Raw genomic sequence first — 14,307 nt, 5'->3', positions numbered from 1 at the left:
CAACTACTATAAAAATAGTGATTTTTCAATTCTGCAAATTATTTCTCTAACATTTTGCCTAAAACTGGCTTGCATTACTCAAATACTAAATATGTATTTTTAAAATAAAATATTAATTTACATGTTTCATTCCAAAAGTTTCAAAGGAAACTTAAAATAAATTTTAAATGAAAATACATATCATCAAATAAGCCATGAGCAATGGCCCGGCTGCCTGGACTTAGAGTAATCCCAAACACTCTCTGATGCATATATGTGTCGGTGAGTCTGTGTACACATACATCTGTTTCACAAACAGAAGGAAAACAACTCTTCCCTTCAAACCTCCTCTGCTAATTACTAGTAAAAATGTAATTAGTCTGATATAAGGAAACTTGAACATATTTTGAAATAAATGTGTAATCATTTATTCATAGCAATGAAATGATATTACCTCAAAATAAAAATATCAAATATTCAAAAGAAAAATGCTGAAGGTGGTAGTCTTGAAGAGTAGTAGTATAACATTATAGGAAAAGCATTTCATAAAATGTAAATCTAGATTTCCAAAAGGATATAATTTTTGTATGGTTTTTTTGTAAATGGAAAATGTTTTAAAAGAAAATAATTTATATCCTATATTTTTTCACTACATTAGTGAAACATAAAAATCAGTTTTGTATGACTCTGTATCTGAGAGAGCATTATCCTATTCACAGAAAAATAACATACAAATACACATATAGTTTGTCTGTCAGTTATAATAGCCTACTGAAGTACTTAAATTGATCCTGATTTTCCGTGATTACCACTGAATGCTTTGAAATGGTAAGACAGCCTCATTTTGTATTTCAAAAACATTGAAAAATATTTAAATACAAATTTAACAGAAATATTACTCACAAAATCATGGGAACACATATGACTTTTCTTTTTAATTCCCAAAAAGTATTTTATCTCAAACTGGAAAAAAAAACTTAAAAGGAAAATGAACCCTCTCAGAATTAAGACTCAAAGCTTTAAATTATTATCCATATAATTTTTTTATCTCAACATATAAATGAAACAATAATTCTTTTTCATCTCAGAAACTGACTCTTCAATTTAATGATTTAATGACTTGAACTTACATAGGAATGCAAGGGTTTTTTAGTGAATAAAAGAAGACACATATGCCAAAAGGAAAGCTACTTTGCAAGTTTTAACTGATGAACAATTATTCAATGAGATATAATATTACAGAAAAGCACTCAAATCCTAGGGCATTTTAGAATAATTTGAAATAGTAGAAGGTAAACCTCTTTAATTGTAGTCAGAGAGCAAGTCAATATTTAAATTTTCCAGAAAACCAAATTGGATCTTTTTTTTGTCATCATATTTTCTTTTATATTTAATGTACTTTATTTGTATGTTGAGGAGGGTGGTGTGGTTAGTTGAGCTTAAAATGCAATACAAACAATATACCAACAGCTTGAGACCTCTAGTGTAAATTACAAGATAGGTCCCCATTTAAATCCCGGACCAATTAATAGCAAAGCAAGATTCATTCATTCTATATTAGTATTTTGAGAATTCTTGTTTCCAAAGAGTTTATTCAAACCATAATTTCATCCTGACACCTTTTTTCAAAAAATGCATACTTCATTATATGGTCCTTGCACAATTGCACCACCTAGTGTTTACTCAATTAATTCCACAACTTTAATAAAGTTTTTTCAGCATTTTAAACAAAAAAACCCATACTATCACCACCATGATACCGCCACACTACATCAATCATCTAAACTTTATTATCTTTAACTTATAAAAGTTTAACTTTGTTTGACTTATAAAAAATTTATAAACTATTAAGTTTGGAATATATTAAAATTACAGATTTTAATTGTAATCTATTTTAAATATTCTAAATGTACACTGAAATACTCATTTCAAATGTGTTTAAATTGATTCTGTTATTTCAAAAAGACTAACTTTTAAATATCTAGAATGTATTTCAATGTCAAAATTAACAAACAAAAATGAGAATGGTAGGTGGCCTCTTTATGGCCAAAAGCAATAATAGTGTATCTCCCCTTCCCTCTACTCCTTTGGCTTCCTGAGGAAAACAGAGTAGTAGGTACAGTAGGCTCTTTTTCCTGTTCCTCACCCAGAATCATATTTTAAAAGCTGTGTATACGAAAAGGTATGCTTCTATAGTTTCCTCAATAAATAATTAGATTTTTAAAATTAATGCTCCTGTAACAGTGTTGAGCAATAACTTCTTTAAATGTACATCTGTGAATGATAAATTACCATATCATATTAAATTTAAAATATTAACTTGACACTTATTTAATAACGTACCTGATGATTACAAGTCATTATTGCAATTCTACATGGTAATCAGGCATAAGTGATACACTATTCACGTGAATTACTAGTGTCAACATTGACTTTACATAGTTAAAACTAAAAATTCATAAAGTAAGCTGGAGGGAGAAAAAGAGAAACTCAGGCAGAACAGAAAAGTACTCTAAGGCCTTTCCAAAGACTTTATGATCCATTATCTACACTTGAGAGAGCCAATCCTATTCCTTTTCTAGCAGCAGGATGCCACGGCCATGGATTACAGAATTCCCTGGCGGGTAAGTATACCAGTTCTCCAACTTGCCAACCTCCAGTGTTGAAAGCCAGGAGAGAGCCAAATACAATTTGGCTTAGAGTAGTAGTCCTAAGTGTTAAAGTATGTGAGAGGAGAGAGAGAGAGAGAGAGAGAGAGAGAGAGAGAGAGAGAGAGAGAGAGAGAGAGGTGGGGGAGGGAGAGAAAGAGAAAGAAACAAAGAGAGAGATACATGAAAATGGAGGGCTTCCATCCAAATTGAAAACTAGTCCAGGCTCCTCATTAAACTGCAAAGGTATGCAATCAAATCTTTTTTGGATAGTGTCTATTATACTTTGTTCTACAGCATCAGGCTTATATTATGATGTATTTTCTTATCCACCCTGTGATAATCTACCTGAACATTTTATTTTTCACCTTCTCTCTAGTTGAGATATGATTTATATAATTTGTTTCTTCTCTATAGGACATAAAAAAAAATCCAAGTGATTTCCTTGGTGCCATAATGTCAAGTAGAGCTCAGATCCACCTAGAAACATTCAAATATTCATGGACCATGGTGTATTCTCTAGAGGCTGAAGGTACACAAGAATATGACACCTCCTTAATGGAACAATGGTCTACAAAGTCTCACTCTTCCAGCCCCTCTAGTTTCTTTTTTTTTTTTTTTTTTTTTTTTTTGAGACGGAGTTTCGCTCTTGTTACCCAGGCTGGAGTGCAATGGCGCAATCTCGGTTCACCGCAACCTCCGCCCCCTGGGTTCAGGCAATTCTCCTGCCTCAGCCTCCTGAGTAGCTGGGATTACAGGCACGCACCACCGTGCCCAGCTAATTTTTTGTAATTTTTAGTAGAGACGGGGTTTCACCATGTTGACCAGGATGGTCTCGATCTGTTGACCTCGTGATCCACCCGCCTCGGCCTCCCAAAGTGCTGGGATTACAGGCTTGAGCCACCGCGCCCGGCCCAGCCCCTCTAGTTTCTTATGGCAGGTTCCTATTACTCATCCTGAGAGCTGGGCTTTATACTGATAATAAGGAGCTCAGATTTTTTAAAGAAAAGTATTGTGAAATGTGCCTGTGAATTGAAAGCTTTTCCTGATGTATATAAAACTTACTAAAAACTTTCCCTTTGCTAGACTGATGCACGTTCTTGCTCCCATGATCCTAGAGGCCAACTGTAACAATACAATCTCCTAAAATCTGACAGCCATGATTCGCAGGATCCTACGTCTAACCCAGCTCACCAAGGAACCATACCTACAAAAACATGGTGGGATACTATATTCACTGAAGCAGAAAGATGAGAGCCATGCTTGGGAGAGCCTTAGCCTTAAATTAGCTCCTCTGATCAGCAAAATGGATAAAGGGGAGTGACATTCATTCCTGTTCCTTCTAACAAATAAAATGTAAGTGAAAAATGGTAAAAGGAGATATTTTATGCATGAAGTAGGCGGAAATAGATAACTCAGAACCTTTAATATGAACTCAGAGCAAAACAGTAATGTAACTTTTAAATTCAAGAGGAAAGTAGACAGAATCCAGCCCTGCCCAAGGTAGGGGATCTAACACACAATCCATCTTTACCAACAAGTTTGAATTCTCAACATAAACGGGAAAGAAAATAAACTCACCCAATCTTTCCTACCTCTAGAGAACTAAAACAAAAGTTGCCTTGGCACTGAAAAGAGGCCCGGGTACCTGAGAAAACGTAGACTGAAGCAAGCCATTGCATAGAGTTACAGTCCAAATTCTCTTGACTGGGGTGTTTAAAGCATTTTAAATCTTGATTTAGTCCAAAGTAGTCACAGTCTGGTAAGTGACCTCGAACGCCCAGCAAAAGCTAACAAAGTTCCTCTTGGAAGAATAATTATATGATTGTTTCAGAACCCAAAGGCTTATTTAATTTTTCAAAGTTAAAAAATGACATACTAAAGCAAGGTATCATGAAAAAGAACCAATAAAAACATTAGAAAGCAGAAACAACTCAAAAACTTAATATATTGGAATTATCAGGCACAGATTATAAACTATATTTATATCTAAAGACATAAAGAAGGTTAGAAATACTGCAGAGAATAGAAAAAAAGGACAAAGATATCAGACAAAGTAAATAAACTAGAAATGAAAACCATAATTCTTGAAATTAGAAACTCAATAAAATTAATTCCAGATTAGAGAGCTGGGAAACATGAAAGAATGAGCTAGTTTAAAAGACAGTTTAACAAATAATCCTATTAAAAAATAGGCAAATGAAAAAATATATCTCAAAGGAGACATACAAATGACCAAGAAATATATTTAAAATGCTGAACAACACTAATCATCAATGAAATATAAATCAAAACCACAGAGACATCATCTTACCCAGTTAGAATGGCTATTATCAAAAAGACCATAAAAACAACAAATGCTGGTGAGGATGCAGAGAAAAAGGAGAGTAGGCTCAACTATTAAACACTGTTGGAGGGAATGTAAATCAATACAGCCATTATGAAACACATATGGAGATTTCTCAAAAACTAAAAATAGAACTACCATAAGATCCAGCAATTCCACTACTGTGTATATATATGAAAGAAAGGAAATCAATATATCAAAGAGATATTTGCTTTCCCATTTTATTGCAGCACTATTCACAATAGCTAAAGTATGGAATACTAGCCCATCAATGAATAAACAAATAAACACACGCACATACACACAAACACACTGAAATATTATTCAGCCATTATAAAAAATGACATTCTGTCATTTGCAGCAACATTGATGGAAATGGAGGTCATCATGTTAAGTGAAGTAAGCCAAGCAGAGAAAAACAAATATCACATGTTCTCACTCATATATGGAAGGTTTAAAAAAAAACACAAAAAAAAGTGGCTCTCATGAAGATGGAAAGTAGACTTGCGGGTACCAGAGGCTGGGAAGGTAGGGTGGGGATGATGAAGAGCAGTTTATTAATACATATGAATGGTGTTTGACAGATCAGTAGAATGACTGTACTTAACAGTAATCTATCATACATTTCAAATTAGCTAGAAGATAATAATTTAAATATCTCTAACATAATGATAAATTCTTAAGGTGACAGATACTCTAATTACCCTGATTTGATATATGAATGTATCAAAATTATCACATATACTCTGAAAATATGTACATCTATTATGTATCAATAACAAATTATTCTTTGGGAGGCCGAGGTGGATGGATCATGAGGTCAAGAGATCGAGACCATCCTGGTCAACAAGGTGAAACCCCATCTCTACTAAAAATACAAAAATTAGCTGGGCATGGTGGTACATGCCTGTAGTCCCAGCTACTCAGGAGGCTGAGGCAGGAGAATTGCTTGAACCCAGAAGGCGGAGGTTGCGGTGAGCCGAGATCGTGCCATTGCACTCCAGTCTGGGTAACAACAGCAAAACTCCATCTCAAAAAAATAAAATAAAATAACAAATTATTAATTACAAACTTAAGACATGTAACTCAAAACAAAAATAAATACTTGGGGCAATCACAAATTTTTTTTTTTTAAAGTGAACATATGTAAGTATTACATAATACTTACAAGAGACACATCTAAAATATAAGGATACACAAAGATTGAAAGAGGAAGGAAAAGATGATTTTTCATTAAAATACTAACGAAAAGATACCTGGTGCAGTTATATTAATATCAAGCAAAAAAAGAATTTAAGAATTATATCTAAAGATAGTCAGTTTATAATGACAGAGGTTCACCTTACCAAGACAAAACAATTTATAATTAACATGCATCTGATAACACATCTTCAAAATATATAAAATAAAAACTAACATAACTTAATCTACTCTTAGTTTCCTGAATGGCAATCAGAAAAAGAAAATCAGAATAGATATAGATTTTAGAACACCATTAACAAATCTGTCACAATGGGCACATAGAGAACACTACACTCAAAAGCTACAGAACACATACTCTTTTAAAACTCAATTTGGACATAAAAAAATCAAATGGGCCATAATACCCTAAGTCTTGACAAATCTTAAAGTACTTTCATCATAAAAAATACATTTTCTTTCCTTTTCTTTTTTTTTAAGAGACTGGGATCTCACCATGTTGCCCAGGCTTATCTCAAACTCCTGGCCTCAAGAGATCCTCCAGCCTCAGCCTCCTGAGTAACTAGAATTATAGGCATGAGCCATCATACTCAGCAAAACACATTTTCTAACTAATTCAGCTAGAACTCAAGAAAAAAAGAATTAAAATAAATGTTCGTATGTTAAGAATCAGGAAACACACTTCTAAACAACCATGGGTGAAAGAAAAGTATCAATAGAAAAAGTTTTAAGTATGTACATTAAAAACCGTGATGAAAATATCATTTGTTGTCCAGCCACAGTGGCTCACACCTGTAATCCCTGCATTTTGGGAGGCCAAGGCTGGTGGATTATCTGAGGTTAAGAGTTCAAGACCAGCCTGGTCAATATGGTGAAACCTGGTCTCTACTAAAAATACAAAAATTAGCTGGGCATGGTGGCAGACACCTGTAATGCCAGCTACTTAGAAGGATGAGGCAGGCAGAATCGCTTGAACCTGGGAGGCAGAGGTTGCAGTGAGCCAGGATCATGCCATTGTACTCCAGCCTGGGCAACAGAGTGAGACTTCTTCTCAAAAAAAAAAAAAATATATATATATATATATATATATATATATCTCATTTGTGCTAAGCATCTCCCTAAATAAATTAAAAATAAAAAGCTGCAAAGGAAATTCAAAGTAATTAAAAGGAAATAATAAAATTAGCAGAATTAATGAATTCAGAAACAAAGACACCACAATCAAGAAAGTATTTTATACTTTAATGAAAACTAGAAAAAAAATTACCAGGTCATTAGCATAAAAGATATTTGAAAACTATTCTAATAAACAGGAATTAGGAAGACAGACATAAGAACACACCCACAGCCGTGGCTACTTCCACTCAAAGGTTCTGATCTTGTTGTTTCAAATAGTAAGAAAAAGAGATCTGAAATTTAGTTGTTTATGCAGTAAAAATGTGCTCACTCCCTCTCTTTCCTATGCCATCTCCCACTGCTTTCCTCCACACCAGACCTTTCTGCAACACCCTCTGAACTCCCTCCCCCTCCGTCTTAAACATCATCAAATGCATCAACCATTGCTTTCTCTTTCTCCTTGTCTTCTGTAAAACTTGGTTCTGCCATAATTATACTGCCTTCTCCGATGTCCTCATGTGCAGATTCTTTATCTCACACATTCTCAATAGCATTCACTATATTTAAGTGTCTCCCATCTTAAGAAACACACACACACACACACACAGACACCCCTTCCTCTAATCCCAATTACCACCATTCTACTTGCTTTAAAAAACCAACTCTTGAAAGAGGTTTTCTTCATATATTCATAATCCCTGAACTCTGGTTTCTATTTTCACCACCCAAAGAAACTGTTTTCGCTAAGATCACCAATGATCTTCTTGTTACTAAAGCTAATGAGCCTTTCTCAGGTCTTATATCACTTGAGGTTTCTCCTATTTCATGCTGTTAACATCTCCTCTTTCTAGTAATATTTTCTGCTCTTGCTCCCCAAACTAGTTTATTTCCTATCTTTCTGACCATTCTTCCTTAAGTACCATTTTTCTGCTCGTGTCTAATATTCCTCAATATTCTGTCCTAGGTCCTCTTCTCTATCTGCTATCCTTGGGTGATCATATTTGCTTCCACAGCTTCAATTTCCAACTATAAAATTAAGTATCAAACACACACACACACACACACACACACACCATAGGAAGGTATGCGGTTTCCCTTACACCTATCCCCAACTCCTGAAATAAGAATTCCTTCATATAATGTTACTTACCAAGGACCAAAATTAACTTCTCTTCATCAAGCAAACCTATCTATTTTCCTGTCATTCCAGTTTTAGTAAATAATACTATCATTCAATTGCTCAAGGCAGAAACCCTATATGTAGGTCTTTTCTCATCCTTCTCCCTTGCCACTTACATCCAATCAACCACTATCCACTAAAGTCTACCTTATAAATGTCTTTCAAAATGATCTAAACCTCTTCTCTGAAATATCAGCATTTATTCTAAGATTTCAAAAACTAAGACCCTCAAATTCGACATTTCTTATGTACAATATAAACTTTGCTAATACATAAGAAAAATTAGCTTAGCTTTCATTTATAAATACATTCATCCGTATACACATTACTATGTTCAAGTGTCTCATATTTTAAAAAAGGAAATAAAACAACAAAAACGTTTCCCTCCACTCTCAGCTATTTCCTTCTGCTCCCAATTGAATGAATCTCTTAATAATCTTGTATATTCCAGCCACTGTGGTAGGAAGAAGAGACAGGATCTCTACCCTAAAGACTGCTGCATACACTCACCCATAATTTTTTAGAGATTTTTGGCATAGGAAAGATAAATCCAATAAATCTCACTCCTTCAAGAGGGCTCTGAGATCAGACATTAAGGGTGTCCGTAAAACACTGCAAGTCAAGGGGCAACATGTGATTGCACAATAAAAATAGTCCTACCATGGCATTCCAGCCTGAGTAACAGAGTGAGACCTCATCTCTAAAAAATAAATAAATTTTAAAACATAGTCATAGATAATGATGACTGTTAGGGGGAATTCATCCTGCTTCATGACTGGAACCTAAATCCCTGTGGGATCTACAGGCTTAAGCCATAGAACCACTTTCCAGGATAAACACATGAAATCAGGATCATTGGTTCAGCCCTACTGACAGCATCAGCAGGACTATCACCTACAGACTCTCAAACCCTGTTCTGCCATTTTATATTTTCCTCTGAGAAATCTCTATAATTTAGAAATACTGGTTCTAAAGGTTGTGATTTCATGTTTTAGTTATCTTCTGTTTCAGAAGGACCCTATTCAAATAAAGGCCCATCTGTACCTCAGCTAGTCAGCCTAAGCAATCAAGTGACATACAAGCAGCACGCCTCTTATCTACGTAAGAGGCAACTTAGTCACCATGCCTCCCACAAGGAGTTCTAACAACTAGAGTGATTCTCCACTGCAGAGGTCAGGAAGGATGCAGATTCACTAAAGGAGCTTTGTTAAACTCTATCTCTAAATTGCAGTACAAAATAGGCATTTACTCTCAGACCTACAAATTTTAAGAATATCCAAATACAAAGATAAAAATTCAATGCAATTCACTGCAGCACTATGTATAACAGCGAAAGAACAGAAACAACCCAAATACCCATCAAGAGGGAAATGGCTGAATAAGCATAGTACATCTACACAATGTGGTTCTCTGCAGCTGTTAAAAAAAAAAAAAAGAATGAGAAATATCTCTATGCAGTCCTACCGCATGATCTTCAGAATAATGTGGTATGTGAAAAAAATCAGAGGATACAGTATCTTACAGTATTTAAGAAGGAGATACACACACGCACTTTTTTTAAAGAAGGCTAAACTAAAAAGTAAAAAATTAAAAAAAATTACAGAAAGAGAGAGAGATGGAGGGAGAGACCAAGGTGGAGTGGAAAGGAATAAAATCTAAGCTTCTCTCAATGTCTTGTTTCATGGATTTGATTTGGGAATCACATAATATTTTGCAAAATTTTTTAAATTTTGTGAAGTTAAATAAAAAAAAGGAGGGAAAAGCCATTTTAAAAACCAAAAACGAAATGAAATTCAACCATACCAAGAACTATTTCAAGTGACTTTAAATTACAGCAATTTTCTGTTCATCTCTAATGGAATATCCTACGGAGGAGAGGAGATTGTGAAGAGACAGAGAAATGCCAAGAAATTACTAGTCTAGGAAATCATATGCTAGTAATGATATTGATACTGTTATTTTAAAACTGTATTTGCTTTAGTGTAGTAAGTGTAAATATTTGTTATTTAGAAACAACATTTTCAGCATAAGAAATCAGATACAAAGGTAAAATCAAGGAAGTAAAAACCCTGCATTAAAAAATTCAAATCATAAATATCGGTAAAAACTCATGACATATTTTCTGTTTTAAGAAAATACTCTTTTCCAGCTCAGACCAAGGCCTGGAAACAATGACCAAACCAATAATGCGCAAGTTGTGGCCTAATTGTGGCCTCTACATATATTTCTCAAAGAACCAGGGCTCTTTGAAGAAATAGCTGATTCCAAGTATGAAATAGAAAATGTACAAGATAAGCCTCAAACACCTTGTTCTGGGACTATGTCAAAAGGACTCAGGAGCCAACTTGAAGAGATTAAAATAATCTTCTAAAACTGAACACTCATACACTGTATGACCCAGCATTTCTACTTACAGGTATGTGTTCCCCAAAAACCTACATATGTACAAGAAAAGAATGTATGTGTCTTCAGAATATCAAACATCTGGGCCAGGCACAGTGGTTCATGCCTATAATTCCAGTGTTTGAGAGGCTAAGACAGAAGGATCACTTGAGGTTAAGAGTTAAAAACCAACACAGGCAATAGAGCAAGACCCCATCTCTACAAAAATACAAAAAACAAAATTATAAAAAATAGAAAAACAAAAATCTAGAAAAAAACCCAAATGAACAGAAGAGTAAATGACTAAACCATGGGCTATTCAAGCAGAGTACTATATAGCAGATAAGGAAATGAATCACAGTGGCTGGGCGTGGTGGCTCACGCCTATTATCCCAGCACTTTGGGAGGCCGAGGCGGGTGGATCACAAGGTCAAGAGGTCGAGACCATCCTGGTCAACAAGGTGAAACACTGTCTCTACTAAAAATACAAAAATTAGCTGGGCATGGCGGTGCGCACCTGTAGTCCTAGCTACTCGGGAGGCTGAGGCAGGAGAATTGCTTGAACCCAGAAGGCGGAGGTTGTGGTGAGCCAAGATCATGCCATTGCACTCCAGTCTGGGTAACAACAGCAAAACTACATCTCAAAAAAAAAAAAAACAAAGAAAATGAATCACACTAATGTGCAACAATATGGATGAACCTTAGCAATATGATATTATAAAGAAAAAATGTGGGTTATTGCCAAAGTCATTGCTTTTTTCAAAAGTGTAAGTTTAATAGGAAAATTTTAACAGAAATGTCTATGAAATTTCCAAAAATAATTACTAGCTAAAAGATAAAAGGAAGCTCTAATACTAAAACATCTGTATATTTTTTAAATCCACTAGTAGCCTGGGCACGGTGGCTCAGGCCTGTAATCCGAGCACTTTGGAAGGCCAAGGCAGGTGGATCACAAAGTCAGGAGTTCAAGATGAGCCTGGCCAACATGGTGGAACCCCATCTAACATAAAGACACACACATGCATATATTCACTGCAGCACTATTGACAATAGCAAAGCTATGGAATTAAACTAGATGGCCATCAGTGGTAGACTGGATAAAGAAAATGTGGTACATAAACGCTATGGAATATTATGCAGCCATAAAAGAGAATGAGATCCTGTTCTTTCCAGGAACATGGATGGCGCTGGAGGCCATTATCAAGACCATCCTAACACAGTGAAACCCCATCTCTACTAAAAATATAAAAATTAGCAGGGCGTGGTGGCACACATCTGTAGTCTTGGCTACTTGGGAGGCTGAGGCAGGGGAATCACTTGAACCCTGGAAATGGAGGCTACAGTGAGCTGAGATAAATCACTGCACCCCAGCCTAGGCAACAGAGTGAGACTCCATCTCAAAAACTCTGCTAGTAAAAAAATATGACTGTAATATAGTTCGGATGTGTATCCCCTTCAAATCTCAAGTTGAAATGTAATCCCCAGTGTTGGAGATGGGGCCTGGTGGGAGGTGTTTGGATCATGGGGGCAGATCTCTCATGAATGGCTTGGTGTCCTCTTCATGATAGTGAGTTCTCACTCCTTGAGTGCAAGTGAGATCTGGTTGATTAAGAGTCTGGAACCTCCCCCTCTCACCATGTGATAACAATGACTCCTTTGCCTTCCACCATGACTGAAAGATTCCTGAGGCCTCATCAAAAGCAGATGCCAGCACCATGTTTCCTGTACAGCTTGCAGAACCTGAGTCAAAATAACAACTCTTTTCTTTATAAATTACCCAGCCTCAGATACTTCTTTATAGCAATGTAAATGGACTAATACAGACTCCTATAATGGCAAGAGCATGTTGGACACACTGATCTTTGATAACATTAAAGCAATTAAGACTCAAAATATGTTAAAAGCAAAATGATGGAATAATACTTCTGTTCTCCAAAACCAAAGACTCACATGTGAATGATTTGTTAAATAAAAGGCACCCATTTGAGAAGGATATTTTTTATAATGTGCTAGATTTCTCATTACCCTTTTTTAACCTATCCCCATCACAGTCTTTCCTACTTAAATCTTATCCTACTATAAACCTAAATATGAATATTCTATTTTGCTTTCTTTTTCTTTTTGTATTAAGAGATAGGGTCTCACTATGTTGCCCAGCCTGGTCTCAACTCCTGGACTCAAGTAATCCTCCTGCCTCAGCTTCCCAAAATGCTGGGGTTACAGGTGTGAGCCACCACACTTGGCCCTGCTTTCCTTAAAACAATATTTTATATTCTGTATTCTATTTAAAATCCAAGTACTCTATTATAGTACCCCAAAAACGTTGTGATAAGTTATTTCACTAGTATCAATATTGAATCTGTATTTGGGCAGAGTTAAATTAAGCAGAATGAAGACTTACAAAAAATAAATTTTCTCTATTCTCTTTTATGTTGTTTATTCCAGATATTCCCAGAGAAAAATATATACACCTATTCTAATGCATAAAAATTAATTTTAAATAGATTCCACAAAACAATAAAATGCCAATTTTTAAAGATTTCTTCCCATATTAGGTAACAAGTGTTTAAAAGGTACCTGCATTTTAAAAAGTAATAAAAAGGTAATTCAATTCAAAAAATAGACACTGTGAGGAGGATTATAAGGTATAAACATATTATCGCCTCTTTTCTTATTTCGACTTTTAAATGCAGGAGGTACACATGTGGGTTTGTTATACAGGTATTTGTGTAATGCTGGATATCTTTTTAGAGTTTATAAATCAGTTGAGAAGACAAAGAATACAGACACAAACAACGAAACAAAAATACAGGAAATACGTGACTAAATGGCAAATAAAAGGCACTAACAAGAAAGCTATAAATTACTTAATACAGAGAAATCACTATGGACCAAGAGTGATTAGAAACAGCATCAGAGATTTTATTACCACCAGGCCTGCTTTACAAGAGCTTCTGAAAGAAGCATTACACATAGAAAGAAACAACCAGTATTAGCCTTTCTAAAAATATACCAAAAAGTAAAGAGCATCAACATAAAGAAGAATTTACATCAACGAATGGATAAAACAGCCAATTAACATCAAATGGCAGTAATCCTAAATTTAAATCGACTAAATCCCCCAATCAAAAGATACAGCCAAAAGCCAACGGCATGTTACATCCAGTCCCATTTCACATGGAAGGATACACAAAGACTCAAAACAAAGGGATGGAGAAAGATTTACCAACCAAATGGAGAGCAAAAATAAATAAATAAATAAAAAGCAGGAGATGCAATTCTCACATCTGATAAATAGATTTTAAAGCAACAAAGATATAGTGGTAAAAGGATCAATGCAACAATAAGAGCTAATGATTCGAACACCCAGATACATAGAGACTTAGACTCCATGAGGCAAAAAATTAATAAGGATATCCAGGACTCGAACTCAGATCCGGAACAAGTAAACTTAA

General features: G+C 35.1%; 1 protein-coding gene across 32 annotated transcripts in view; it reads right to left on the bottom strand.

Annotated features, from left to right (window-relative positions):
• The window catches only part of WDPCP (WD repeat containing planar cell polarity effector), a 559,060-nt gene that overhangs the window by 501,286 nt on the left and 43,467 nt on the right, over nucleotides 1-14,307 (bottom strand). The gene's annotated exons all lie outside the window — the stretch shown is intronic.

Source organism: Callithrix jacchus, chromosome 14 (assembly GCF_049354715.1).
Source record: "Callithrix jacchus isolate 240 chromosome 14, calJac240_pri, whole genome shotgun sequence".
Lineage (NCBI taxonomy): Eukaryota > Metazoa > Chordata > Mammalia > Primates > Cebidae > Callithrix > Callithrix jacchus.
Note: the sequence above shows the minus strand (reverse complement) of the source record. Positions and strands in the feature narration are given on the sequence as shown.